The sequence below is a fragment of the Microtus ochrogaster genome, chromosome X, assembly GCF_000317375.1.
Source record: "Microtus ochrogaster isolate Prairie Vole_2 chromosome X, MicOch1.0, whole genome shotgun sequence".
Lineage (NCBI taxonomy): Eukaryota > Metazoa > Chordata > Mammalia > Rodentia > Cricetidae > Microtus > Microtus ochrogaster.
Window position 1 is genome coordinate 50,421,307 of NC_022026.1, and position 12,672 is coordinate 50,433,978.

Sequence of the window (12,672 nt, forward strand, 5' to 3'; positions counted from 1 at the left end):
ACTATCTTCAAGACATGCCTTTTGTGCTCTCGGAACTCCTTCAGCCAATAGCTTTTAAGATACCAGCCCACTTTGGGTGTGGTCTCACGTACTATAAATGCAGATGAAAAACGTATGTGGGACTCTTGGTTTCTGGATTTGGTTTCAGTTCCCAGTGCATGCAGAAGAGTATGGATCACTACTATTTCTGTTAGTTTATTCCCATATGAATAAACCTTTGTAATACTCTGAAAAAAAAAAAACCAAAGACATGCCTTTCTTCTACAAGATATAATTTTTTATTTGACTGACTCCTGATTGTTTTTAATCCAATCCAGGAACTCCAAGGAAACCTTAATCTAGTTCTTAAGAATACTGAGTTGGAGTCAAGTGTGTAGGTTAGAAATCCTGTTTTCATAATAGCAGTGATGAAGCCTTGGGCAAGTTATTCAAACCTCGCAAGATTTAGTTTTTGTACACCGAAAGTAACAAATAAGAGAGTAGTACTATTCAGAGAATTGTGAAGATGACAGATAAATACATGAAAACCTAATCTGAGTATCTGGCATTTAGTGAACAATCAGATTAGTTATTTTTATCATGTCCAGATCCATGGCTGACCAGCCTGCCATCTTTCCCTGTAATTCCTCTCTTAGAGAATGCCACCATCTAATAATACTATTTATCTTTCTCTAGTATTTGGATTTTAGAACTCTTCATCTAACTGGAGGTACATTTATATTTCCCATGGGAATAGAATTTCAAAACCATCAGCTCTTTGTAAGTTTCAATGCATGCAAAGCAACCATTACAATTAGATTTTTACTTTTAAGGTCAGCTGGTACAATACGAACAGCACTGAACTTGGAACTGGTAGACCAGTAGTACTGACATAGAGACCTGGCACTCACTTAAGTCTTATGATTTGGGGAAATTGGACTTCCTTTGAACCTATCATTTTCGCTGTTAAAATAGAGATTATTTGCCCTGTCTACTCAAGAGGTTATTATTCAGCTCAAAATTGAGATGATTCATAACAAAGCACTTTGTTAGTTAACTACCAATGTAAAGTACTATTAAGATGAAATAGTTTCATAAGGATAAAATGATACAACAAAAAATCCTGTTGATAATCAGAAAGACATCTCAAAAGTCTTCTATTCCAACCACAATAATCTATTTAAATTCTTTCTAGTCTGTTTTTTACCTATGTTAAAATGCTATCAGGACAGGAATGTAGTCTTATCAGGTAGCCCACTATTAGACTACCTCTGAAAAAACATTGCCTACTAGACATAATTCCTCATTGTACAGCAATTTTTCTCACTCACAAATTCTAGTTTAAGAAGATATTTAATAAATGAAGATTAAGTTGCCTCTAGATTACCTGCAAAGACATAGGAAGTAAATCTTCACTCGTGATTATAATGTGCCCAAGTCTTATCTTTTACAGATAACTCAAGTTTATACAAATATTTAAGACAGATGAGGCTTCTGATCCTACTTGCTGAACATATTCTTGATTCATCTTAAAGAGTAGTAGTATGTTAAAACACATGCAATCAACATTCCAACTATGGTTTTAAAATGCAGAAATGTGGGCATATCACCTCCCTTTCCTAGATAATAAACTTTTATTGATGTTGTTCACATTTGCAAAATTTTGGGTAGGCCTCCACATACTGTTGACACACACTAATTTTTCTGTTGGTTGAGCCCTTGCTTTTTTAAAGGAAGTACTTATTTTATTAGTTATATTTATCTGTATCACTGTATGTGGGTATGTGCATATATACGCAGATACCAATGGAGGTCAGAGGGGTTGTACCTCCTGAGTGACAGTTGTGAGTCACCTAACATGGGTGCTGGGAACTGAATTTGGGTCCTCTGCAAGAAAAAATTCTCTAAACTACTGATCTAGTTCTCTAGTCTCAACATTTATTTAGTTTGTTTTTGGTGGGGGTTACATGTACCATACATAGTGTGTGTATGAAGGTCAGAGGCAACCTGAAGGAATGGATTCACTTCTACTATGTGAATCCCAGGGACTGAACTAAGGTCATCAAACTTCCAAGTTACCTTTATGTGAAAAACTATCTAGAGCCCATTTCCACTTTTTTTTTTAACATACAGTACAACTTATTATACGCCAGTAATATGTTGGGGCATACCCAAGATAATGCATCTTTCATCTTGAAACTGTTGTTACTTACTCCCACAGAAAAAGTCTTACTTAAAAATTTTGATTCATCTTTTCCCACCTATGGTCTTATTGCTACAGTTTCTATTTGTTGCAATAGAAAACCTGTAAACCACTTCACTTTTTTCAGCTTCAAGTCGGTCACAAATTTTGACAATGCATTATCTTTTCTGAAATATTTAGCTAATTAACACTTTAAGTAAACATTATAAGAAACAATTGAAATGAAACATGACCCCAAAGGTATCCTATTCTGTAGTGTAGGCAAGTAATCCACTTCTTGCTAAATTTAGGGAAGATTCACCTTTGAACTTCATTATTAAAATAGGAAAATAGAAACGCCAATGTTATCCTACATACCAACTTTACAAACCTTTTTCTTTGTTTCAATGAACTTTTGGTATTATTCATCAAAATAAGAATCCAAGTATGATTAGAAATGAATGTAATGTTATGTTTGCAATTAAGAACTTTATTTCCCCTTTGAAAACTGACCTTTGGTTATCACTAGAGACTAACAGATGACCAGTCTGACTCAATGCTGTACTTTCTATAGTTTCTAAAGCTAGAGGGATAGGATCTACTAAACAAGAAAACAGATTTCTCTAATTTTAAGACAAATACAAAAGGTGTACACTGAGGTTGGTCAGTATTACTTTTAAACCCTAGCTATATCCCATACTGGTACAGTTACCTGAACTTTGGGTAAGTTAATTAAAAATTTAAGCTGCAGTTTGTCCGCTCGTAAGATGTTGACCTTGCAGGATATTGAATTAGAAGGGTCCATTACAGGACCATAAATGCTACACATTTTCTCTTTTGCCTCAAATGATGGGGAAATGTTTCCATTTCTGCAGATAACTTCTAAAGATGTTATGCCGTGAAGAACAGGAGAGAGATGTCTTTCTCTCCACTCACGGCAGTCAATTTCCTGCCAAGCAGGATAGAAGAAATCATTCATGTGTGTGCTATTTTTCTGTACAATGTGGCTGAGTAAGTATGAAAAATAGTTTTAAAGTGAGGCAAATGTATTTATCCTCTCTCATCCTACCAAAATGCCTGCCAGCCAAAAAAGCTGTAGAGCTTGGCAGATTGTACATATGCAAATACGATGTGAAATACTGGAAAAGGTTAGGAAATGCTAATCATGCTTTACTTTGTTACTTTGAAATGTGTAAAAAGTCACAAATTGTATTAACCTACAATATGGGTCTGATCAGAACAAATCAGATAAAGGAGACTGTTCGCTTCAGTGTCAGCAGGAGTTGTTTTCAAAACAACTTTCTATGTTATACACAGGGATCACTAAAGATTGTTTTTAAGGTGCAAGGGCTGACAATTCAATCAGTAATTCTAAACTGAAGTTTCAATACCTCTAGAGTATTCCCAAGTATTTTAAGGGAAATGCTGACACATTAAAAATAAGACTATTTTCTTAATTAAAAATGCTTCACTTTCAGTAATCCTATTATGGAAATTATTTTGGTATAATCCCTGTTACACCATATATTCACAGGGTGTAACCTGCTCTCCTTGGGAAAAAAAATGTAAGGTAAGTTTTAAAAAATTCTTTGACTTTCTAACAGGAGGTCATCTGGAAGAAGTGTATTAGGACTGAGAAGTGATCTGTGATAGACAAAATTTGACTTTTACCTTTGTAGGACGTACCAACTACTTTCACTCTCTTCCCAAAAATGAAACGCACATTAGAACACTGGGAGAAAAGGATTTTCATAGAGAATTACCAGTCTAAAGTAATAGGAAAGGAAGAAAAAGGGGGTCTGAAGCCATAGTATATTATACAGAGACCCAAGTTGCAGGAAGGAGCAAGGACCACCACACTTAAGAAAACAATAATCCCCAAACAAAACACCCTCACATTTCCACAAATACATCTGCCTTCCAAACTCCCTGATCCTAGCAGTGGCTTTTCTGTTGAAAGTTTATGGAGCAGAAGTTTCATCATAAAGGTGCTGTGCATGAGACAGCAGAAACCTCTTTCCAACTTTGGTCAAGATACCATTGCACTGTTCAGAATCCAAAGAAGCTTCTTATGCAATCACATTGAAACAATAAGAAACAAGCATTTTATATTCTTAATAAGGAATGTATATAATCCTTACCAATGTGACAGGATTAAGAATCAGCTCCTCATTTATCCTAAGGAAATATCAGAGATGTGCATAAAGACTTATGTACAGTGATATTCATTATACTTTAAAATAGAAAACAATCTAAATGACCAACAGGGGACTAGTTAAATAAATCACAATACATCTATTCATATGTAGGAACACTATGAAATGGTTAAAATCAGGGCCTAATAAAAAATTAAAGATGCAAAATATGCCTGCAATATATTACATTTAAAAGGATATAGAGCTGTAAGTATGATCCCAATTCTGTACCCTCCCTCCCAGCATGGGAGCATTTAACTAGCAAAACATAAAATCTTATCAGCGATTACCTGGGCCATAGGATATTCTTCTTGGTACTGTCTTTTCAAAATTATTTTCATTTATTTTTAATTTTTTAAAGAGAAAAGGCAATAAATGTAATTAGAAATATTGGTTTATTTTCTAGTTACAGTGCTGTTATGTCTGCTTTATTAGCTCTGTCTTGCTACCAAAAACCTGCTGGTAACCAGGACTGCTCTATTTTCTAGACTAAGTATGTGTGACCTCTGGCTTGTTATCTACACTATTAAGTTTATGAGAGCCCTTTCTTAAGATTTTATTTAGTTGTTTTTTTTTCTTGATTCTGTAGAAAATTAGGTTTAGGCCTAGATCCACCTCATGTTATTTTCAAGTGTACCCCTAAGGGAAATTCTGTTTATGAAACAAGTTATGTTGGGAATAAAGAAATGAAAACACAGTAGCAAAAATTAAGTCTGTATTGTGAATAGCAAGTATCAGAACACACACTGCAAAAAACAGAATCCATGCCACAAAGGACAAACTTGAGTAAATGAAAAAAAGAAAGAATTTAAAAACTATGGAAGACAGACAGAAATAATCTATGAATAACAATGTTCCTTAGAAAAAAAACAGAGCAGATTAATCAATCAAAAGTATAAGAAAACTTTCCAGTTCTGAAAAAAATACCTGAGACTGCAGACTGAGAAGGTTCAACAGAGATCATCAACACCAAGACATGTCCTGGCAAATGTTTTTAAATTTCAAGGATAAAGATATAATCCTATAAGCATACAAGCAGAAAAAATAGGTTATTTCAAAGGTACTAAATCAAATTGACCTCAGATTTTTCCTCACAACAAAATGCCAGAAGACGATGAAGTAATGACCTACAGAGAGTTAAAAGGGAACAGTTCAGATCTAAGGATTTCATACCTCACCCTAGTGTTTCAAGTTCAAAGGTCATAGAAAATTATCTTTACACCTGCAAAGTCTGATAAAATGTTACCATCTTGGTAGCATCTTTTAAAAATAAACTGTTCAAAGGTACACTCTAGAAAACCATAAAAAGAAAAAAGAGCTCAAGAATATGAGAAGTAACGTCTGTACACACCAAGTTAATATCCAGGAATAATTGACTAATTTAACTATAAGTATATAAACAATATAAAAGAAATTTTATTGAGTTGAGATTTATAACCTTGGACTACATTAATGAATTCAAAAGAAGTAGCAGGAGAAGAAGAAATTCTCCATCCTTCCTTAAAGTAGATTTAACAACCATGTTTTTTAGTTTGTATCTAAAAAGTTTTGAAAAAACCACACAATAATAAAAATAAATATTACAGTTTGAATCACTAAAGAATGTGCTATGAGGTTGATACACCTGATAGTTCTTTATGCTGACATCATATTCAATCCTAAGAATATGAGGTAAGTATTAATTACCCGTATTTCACAGCTGAGGAAGGTAAAGCTTGGCAAATAAATTAGTGAGTGGCAGAAACAAGACCCAAACACAAGTATTTTTAGCTCAGTAAGTCCTTCTAGCTTGCACAATTGTCTCAAAGAAAACATTCCATATGGAAGAAGATAAAATCTCAAGGAAATAATACAAAATGGCAGCAACTGTTTTAAATGCGATATAAGAAATGTCAAGTGTCTAATAAAACAAAGTGACTAGCATTTGATGCTCTTAGAGCCTTTTGTTTCAACTGTTAGAGGCAGTATCTAGGACCTCACACAAGCTAGACAAATATTCTACGACCAGGCTGTTATCCATAGTCATCTTCTGTTGGGAGACAGGGTCTCATTAAGTTTCAGGCCTGGGCTTGAACCCATTCTACAGCTTGGACAAGCTTTGTACTTTCAATTCTCCTCCTGCCCCAGCCTCCCAAGTAGCTGGGCTTACAGATTTGAACCATCAGCCCCAGAATTATTTTCATGTGTGTTAACAGTATGACAGTTAAGTGTTTTAAGTCTTTATTTTGAAGAAATACAATACAAATATTTACATTGGAGTTGATTCATCTAGGATTAGCTTCAAAATAATTCACTGGAGATGGAGCAAATAAATATGTGTAGGGTAGTGTGTGGGAGGGAAACAGTAAGAATAAAATAGTGGGTTGTGAGTTGTTAACTTTTGAGGCTTTATTCTTAGAAAATGGTGCTTGTTCATGCTTTCACTGTCCTGTGTGTAAAATGCTTCACACTAAAAACTTCAGTAGGCTTACATTTTTTAAGGAGGAAAAAAATCTATAATGTACTGTCAAAGAAAAAGGTCAGTATAGAAAACCATACAGAAAGAGAAAGCATGCAACCCAGGCCTTCATTCATGCTAGGTAAGAGTTTTAACACAACTGCATCATCTCCAAGCTCTTCTATGTACAATTAACATATACATTTTTAACAAAAATGGAAGCAAGTGTTTGTAATATTAATGCTAAACATAAAATCTAAGACAACCTTTAAGGTGATCACAAAGGACTAAAGATACCCATACTGAGTGCATAGTAATAATGGTTGCTATCAATTACTGAGCTCTTGACTGCTAGGGAAACACTAAGCATTATTATCTCTGATGCTTCTACCAACTTCAAGAGACATTGTCATCAATTTACAAATGAAAAAATTAAGCCAAGATGAATTTATCAATATTTTTTCGTGTAGTCTCAGCAAAATGCCTGGCACATAGTACGTGACCAATAAATACTTGATGAACATATGAAAAAGTCCAATAACCTGTCCAAGGACAAAAGTAGGGCCCATATTTAGACTCAAATTTAACCCTCTGTTCTTTAATCACAAGTACTATTTTTTAAATTTTATTTTAATTTTGTGTGCATTGGTGTTTGCCTGCATGTGTAAGGGTGTAGATCCTCTGGAACTGGAGTTGCAGACAGTTGTGAGCTGCCATGTGGGTACTGGGAATTGAACTTGGGTCTCCTGGAAGAGCAACCAGTGCTCTTAACCACTGAGCCATCTCCCCACTCATCACAAATAATATTTTAATAAAGCTCCATTATAGCAAGAATACAGATAATTCCTTCTGTGTATGTTTATTTTTCAGATTTTACGTAATCACCACATGTTGTTTTTCAGATACAAAAATAATCAAATAGTATGTAAAAGTGCTGAACATTCAGTCACAGATATAAACAAACCACAACACAAAAGCAGATGTATTAGGACTATAACATGAAATAAATGGAAACAAGGGAGATAGGAAAACTTTAAGATGGAGTATCAACTAACATAAAAATACAATAAGGGCAAATTGTTAAAATTTATACTAGGATAAATAAATATTACATTTTCAAAGAAAATAAAGTATAAAAAGATTAAAGACTCAAGCAGCCATTAAAAACTGTGTTCAAAGCCATGAATTTAAAAATATTTAATATTTACTTTGTCATTACATTTATAAGAGCTAGAGTTACAGATTGTGAGCACCCTAAAAATGGGTGCTGAGAACTGAATTTGGGTCCTCTGAGCTATATCTAGCCTCTAAAATTCCTTTTTATTTTGTATCTGTGTGCATGTGTGTGTGCAAGCACATGCCACAATACATGGATGGAGGTCAAAGGACAACCAACCTGTGGGAATTCAAGTTCTCCTTCCACCATGTTGGTCGCAGGGATCAGACTTAGGTTATTAGGGCTTGGCAATGGGTGCTGTTACCCAGTGAGCCATCTCAAGGGCCCTAACTCTAAAACTACCAAAAGCAGGAATCATATATTTTTCCCTGATTATTATAAATTACACAAGGAAATAAACTATAACAATCACCCAGAAATTAGTTCTTTTAAATAATCATTAGATTAAGAAAAAAATGTAGCAACTATTATTTATTCATTGCCTCTGCCTATCTTTTAAATTATAGTGCTATCTATGTTACATATTCTATAATTTATTTCCATTTATTAATAAACCATGAGGTATGATATTATGTATAGTAGAGATAATGGGAGGTTGAAAGTACTTGTTTAAGATCACAGCTGCAGCCTAGGCAGTTTGGATGCTCACCTTACTAGACCTGGACAGAGGTGGGTGGTCCTTGGACTTCCTACAGGGCAGGGAACCCTGATTGCTCTTTGGGCTGACGAGGGAGGGGGACTTGACTGGGGGAGGGGGAGGCAAATGGGAGGCGGTGGCGGGGAGGAGGCAGAAATCTTTAATAAATAAATAATTTAAAAAAAGATCACAGCTACATTTTGCAAATAAAAAGTGAACCAAAGTCAAACTGCAAAGTATCTACTAAGTACACTTAGATAGAAATACCGTTGTTGTTATAACACTGTTAGAATTGACATCCAGGTATGCTTATTTATCTCTTTGCCTAACATAAAATTTTATAATACAAGTGGGGAAAACCAGAGTTCTTTAACACAATATGTTTTGAAAACAAACACTTTGTAAACACATTGTTCTAATAAGGGTATGGTTACTTTTTAAAAAAACATTTCATAGGCTGAATATATTTCAAATCATAAGTTTCTATAATCTATTCTCAAAATAGTAGATAACATTAAACTGGATAAAGGAAGGAATCAAAAGTAAACATGATTTGCTGTCCATTTCTAAAACCCAGTGTGATCTTGGAAAAGTCACTTGAGGGAGTACTTAATTAATAATCCTGAATTATATGGAACTTTGATCATTTTATATTTGAGGGTCTGCCATTGTGGGATTTTGTTTTTTGTATCTCATTTGAGGAAGTTACCAATTTTACATTTCTAAGTGTAAGTGTATCCAGAATAGTTTTATCTATATCGGTGGTGTATTGCTTCCTAGTGTAAAAAAGAAAATAATGCCAAAGAATGGATGCAACAACTGTTGTCATCTAAAAGAAAAATAAAATATGGGTTTTCTTTACAGATTAAGGACTCTAATGCAATCTTATAATTTCCATAATCTAACCTTATAATATTTTATTAGTATAGAAACTGGTGTAGTGCTAATTTTTTAAATAAGTCCTATGTAAATTCCTAATTCTACTCTTGTCTTCTAAGCCCTACTTCTTTTGAATAGATGGTATGTTTCCAATCCCTGCACAATGACCAGAATTACTTGAGTTTTCTGTTAACATATAATAAGTAGGTAGAGTGCTTACCCTGCATCCAGTTTCTAGTAACATAAACACAATACAAAATAAAATAATTTGGACTCCCTCTACACAGAAACAAAAATCATATTTTCAGAAGCTCCATGGCTTAGTATTTTTGGGGTAAGAGGTTTCGAGATAGGGTTTCTCTGTAGCTTTGGAGCCTGTCCTGGAACTAGCTCTTGTAGACCAGGCTGGCCTCAAACTCACAAAGATCCACCTGCCTCTGCCTCCCAATGCTGGGATTAAAGGCGTGTACCCACCACAGCCCAGCTGGCTTAGTATTTTTTTTTTTAACGGGCATCTTCAATGAATCCTGTGATTATACAACTCTGGGGAACTAGGGTAGTAAAATAGATTATGAATTGTAATGTCTGCCATATCAAATCGTAAAACCTGCCTTGCCCTTCATTACACGTGTCTTTGGATAAGTGATTTACCTCAACTTTCCAGTCCAGACTCAGATATTCAATCCACCAGAAGCTGTGATAAGTTCAGTATACTCAACTGTTCCAGATATTCAATAAATCTCAACTTCTCTTTTCTTGTATTCATCTTTTAGGGCAAATATCATATGAGGAGCTTTAGAGGCGTTCCTTGTCCTAAGAATCCCCTTCTATTTTCAGAGCTAAAAAATCTAAAATTAGATAACCTATGTATTGTTTGAGTTGACTAATTCAGATTTAGTTGGTTTCCAGAGGCTCAAATGAGAAATAACATCATGCTGGCTTCAAAGGCCAAGCTTTCATTTTGGTGTAACTATAGAAGAAAAATAACCTGGACCTCTATTTTCACGTTTACTGTATGACCGATCATTAAACGTTCTGGCCAGAACTCCAAATAAGAACTTCAGAAAAACCCTATCAACTACTCAGACACCATTTGCAATTATACCAGACAGTAACCTTGAAACTTAGCCATCATTTTGGTTTTACAGGATCCCATTAAAAAAACATCATCCCCATGACCACCAGAAGTAATTTTAGAAGATGACGGCCCTTCTCCCCACAAAGTCTGTTGATTATTACTGGTATAGGGTTGGGGGGTGGGGTGGAAATTATGTAGGCTCAGAGATCTCTGAAAACAAAAAGGGAAATTGAATGGGAAATAGGTAGATTAGTGTGAGCTTACTCACACTAATAATAATAATAATAGTGAGTAATAGAGTGAATACTGTGTGCTATTATTTATAGGCAATTTACATTGGTATAGATTCTTGTACATCGATACAAATTCAAATTTGTTATATTGAATATGCTTCTATTTCTGTTTACAGTATTTGTATATACCTACACAAAGTTATTTTGTCAGATTGCATGCATGCATGTTTCTACCTCTGTTTAAGACATTTTGTATACTGATAACAATTTTAGGATATATTTAGTATATTGCATTATATATTTCTACCTCTGATCAAGATACTTATATATTGTTTATATTTTGAAGTCACTGTCCTCATTTGCTGCAAGTTGTTTAAAGATTGTTTAATATTCGAATATGAAGTCTTAGTCTTTAAATTATACAGATATTAAGTATTACAAATCAATTGTCATCCATGTTTGTCAGACTTATAGTTAGACTATTCAGGTTCTTTAGATACATAGAGATTGTATTCTACATAAATAGGCAATCTTCAACCACTTCAAAGAACTGTAGAATATGGCATTTAAATAATTTAGGGTTCTGTTGATGTGAGACATGATTGCTCCTGGCAGCACCGATCTATTCCCAAGAGAATGGTGAGTACTGAAGACACTCCACTTGGAGCTTGTATTCTTCTTGACAAAACTGGCCTATGGGCAAGGAACTGCCCATACATGAACCTCTGACAAAATGCATGGCGTCCAGACTGGACAAGCAGGATACGAGAAAAAAAAGACTGCCAAACCTTGTCACGACAAGGTAAGACAGTTTTGAAAATCTTCCTGCCTCTAAAAATGGTCTGTCAGTTACTCTAGGCCTTTGCCAAAGTTGGATGCTTCAACATTGCAAATGAGACTTTGGGTGATTGCCCAGGTAACCAGTTATGTCCATCATTTACTGCATATTTTGGAAACTGCTTGATTATACTTCCTGCCTACTCAAGTAATGTTATCTCCCTTCTCAGGCCTTCAATGGGGTTGAAGATTAAATACTCATAGTGACTTTCCTCTTATGATTTATCCAAGCCATTTCTAATATAAGACTTAGACTTCTTAGGATAAAATAATTATTAAAACATTTAGTATGTTACTTGCTTAATATTGTTTATACTGGTCGTAATTCTAATTTTTATACTTGATATCTGTACTTATTGTGTATAGTTTTGTATTGGGCTTGGAACTCTCTTATTTAGACAAAAGGGGGAGATGATGGGGAACCTTCTTCAGCCTACGGCCTTTGAGAGGACAGACCAAGTGGGGTGTGGCCTTTGGTACCAAAAAGCCTGCAGGAGCACTCACTCGGCCCCTTCTTCCAGCACACCACACCTGGATGTTGGACCCTCTTCCTGTTTCCTCATTGGGATCCGTAAGTTTCCCTTTTAATAAAGAAAAACCTTAGTATGCCCTATTCAAAACCAGTGTGGGTTTATTTGATTCATGTTCCCCCCCCATTTGATGTGTTCCGCTTCTATTGGATTTTCTTAAAATTTTTTTCACAAATCACTGTATTTGTGAAATACATAAAACTGAATTCATTTTCTAGATAAATTCATATTTTTCAAAATTCATCTAAGAGTATAATTTAAATTGCCTTTAAAAAAAGTGACATCTTTTCCTGCTTGGACTTCAGTTGAGATGTTTAAGGATAGAGCTCTTCCTCAGCATTTGATTTTCTTCAGTATTTTTGTTTGTTTGTTTTTGTTTTGAGACAGGGTTTGTGTAACCTTGGTTGTCCTTAAATTCACTCTGTAGACCAGGATGGCCTAGAACACAGAGATCCACCTGCTCTGACTTCCAAATTCTGGAATTAAAGGTGTGCACCACCACTTCTGG

The 12,672-nt window shown here is 34.7% G+C and overlaps 1 protein-coding gene across 4 annotated transcripts in view; it reads right to left on the reverse strand.

The window, feature by feature from the left end:
* Rps6ka3 (ribosomal protein S6 kinase A3) overlaps nucleotides 1-12,672 on the reverse strand; it is a 117,876-nt gene that overhangs the window by 89,344 nt on the left and 15,860 nt on the right. The window contains exons 2-3 of one of the 4 annotated variants that reach the window (XM_013350572.2): nucleotides 5,284-5,377; nucleotides 4,303-4,339 (exon numbers count right to left, since the gene is read on the reverse strand). The exons of 2 other annotated variants lie outside the window; for them this stretch is intronic. The gene's annotated coding sequence lies outside the window, so the exon portion shown is untranslated. The remainder of the gene's footprint in view (nucleotides 1-4,302; nucleotides 4,340-5,283; nucleotides 5,378-12,672) is intronic. One more of the 4 variants, XM_013350573.2, reaches the window with a different exon arrangement.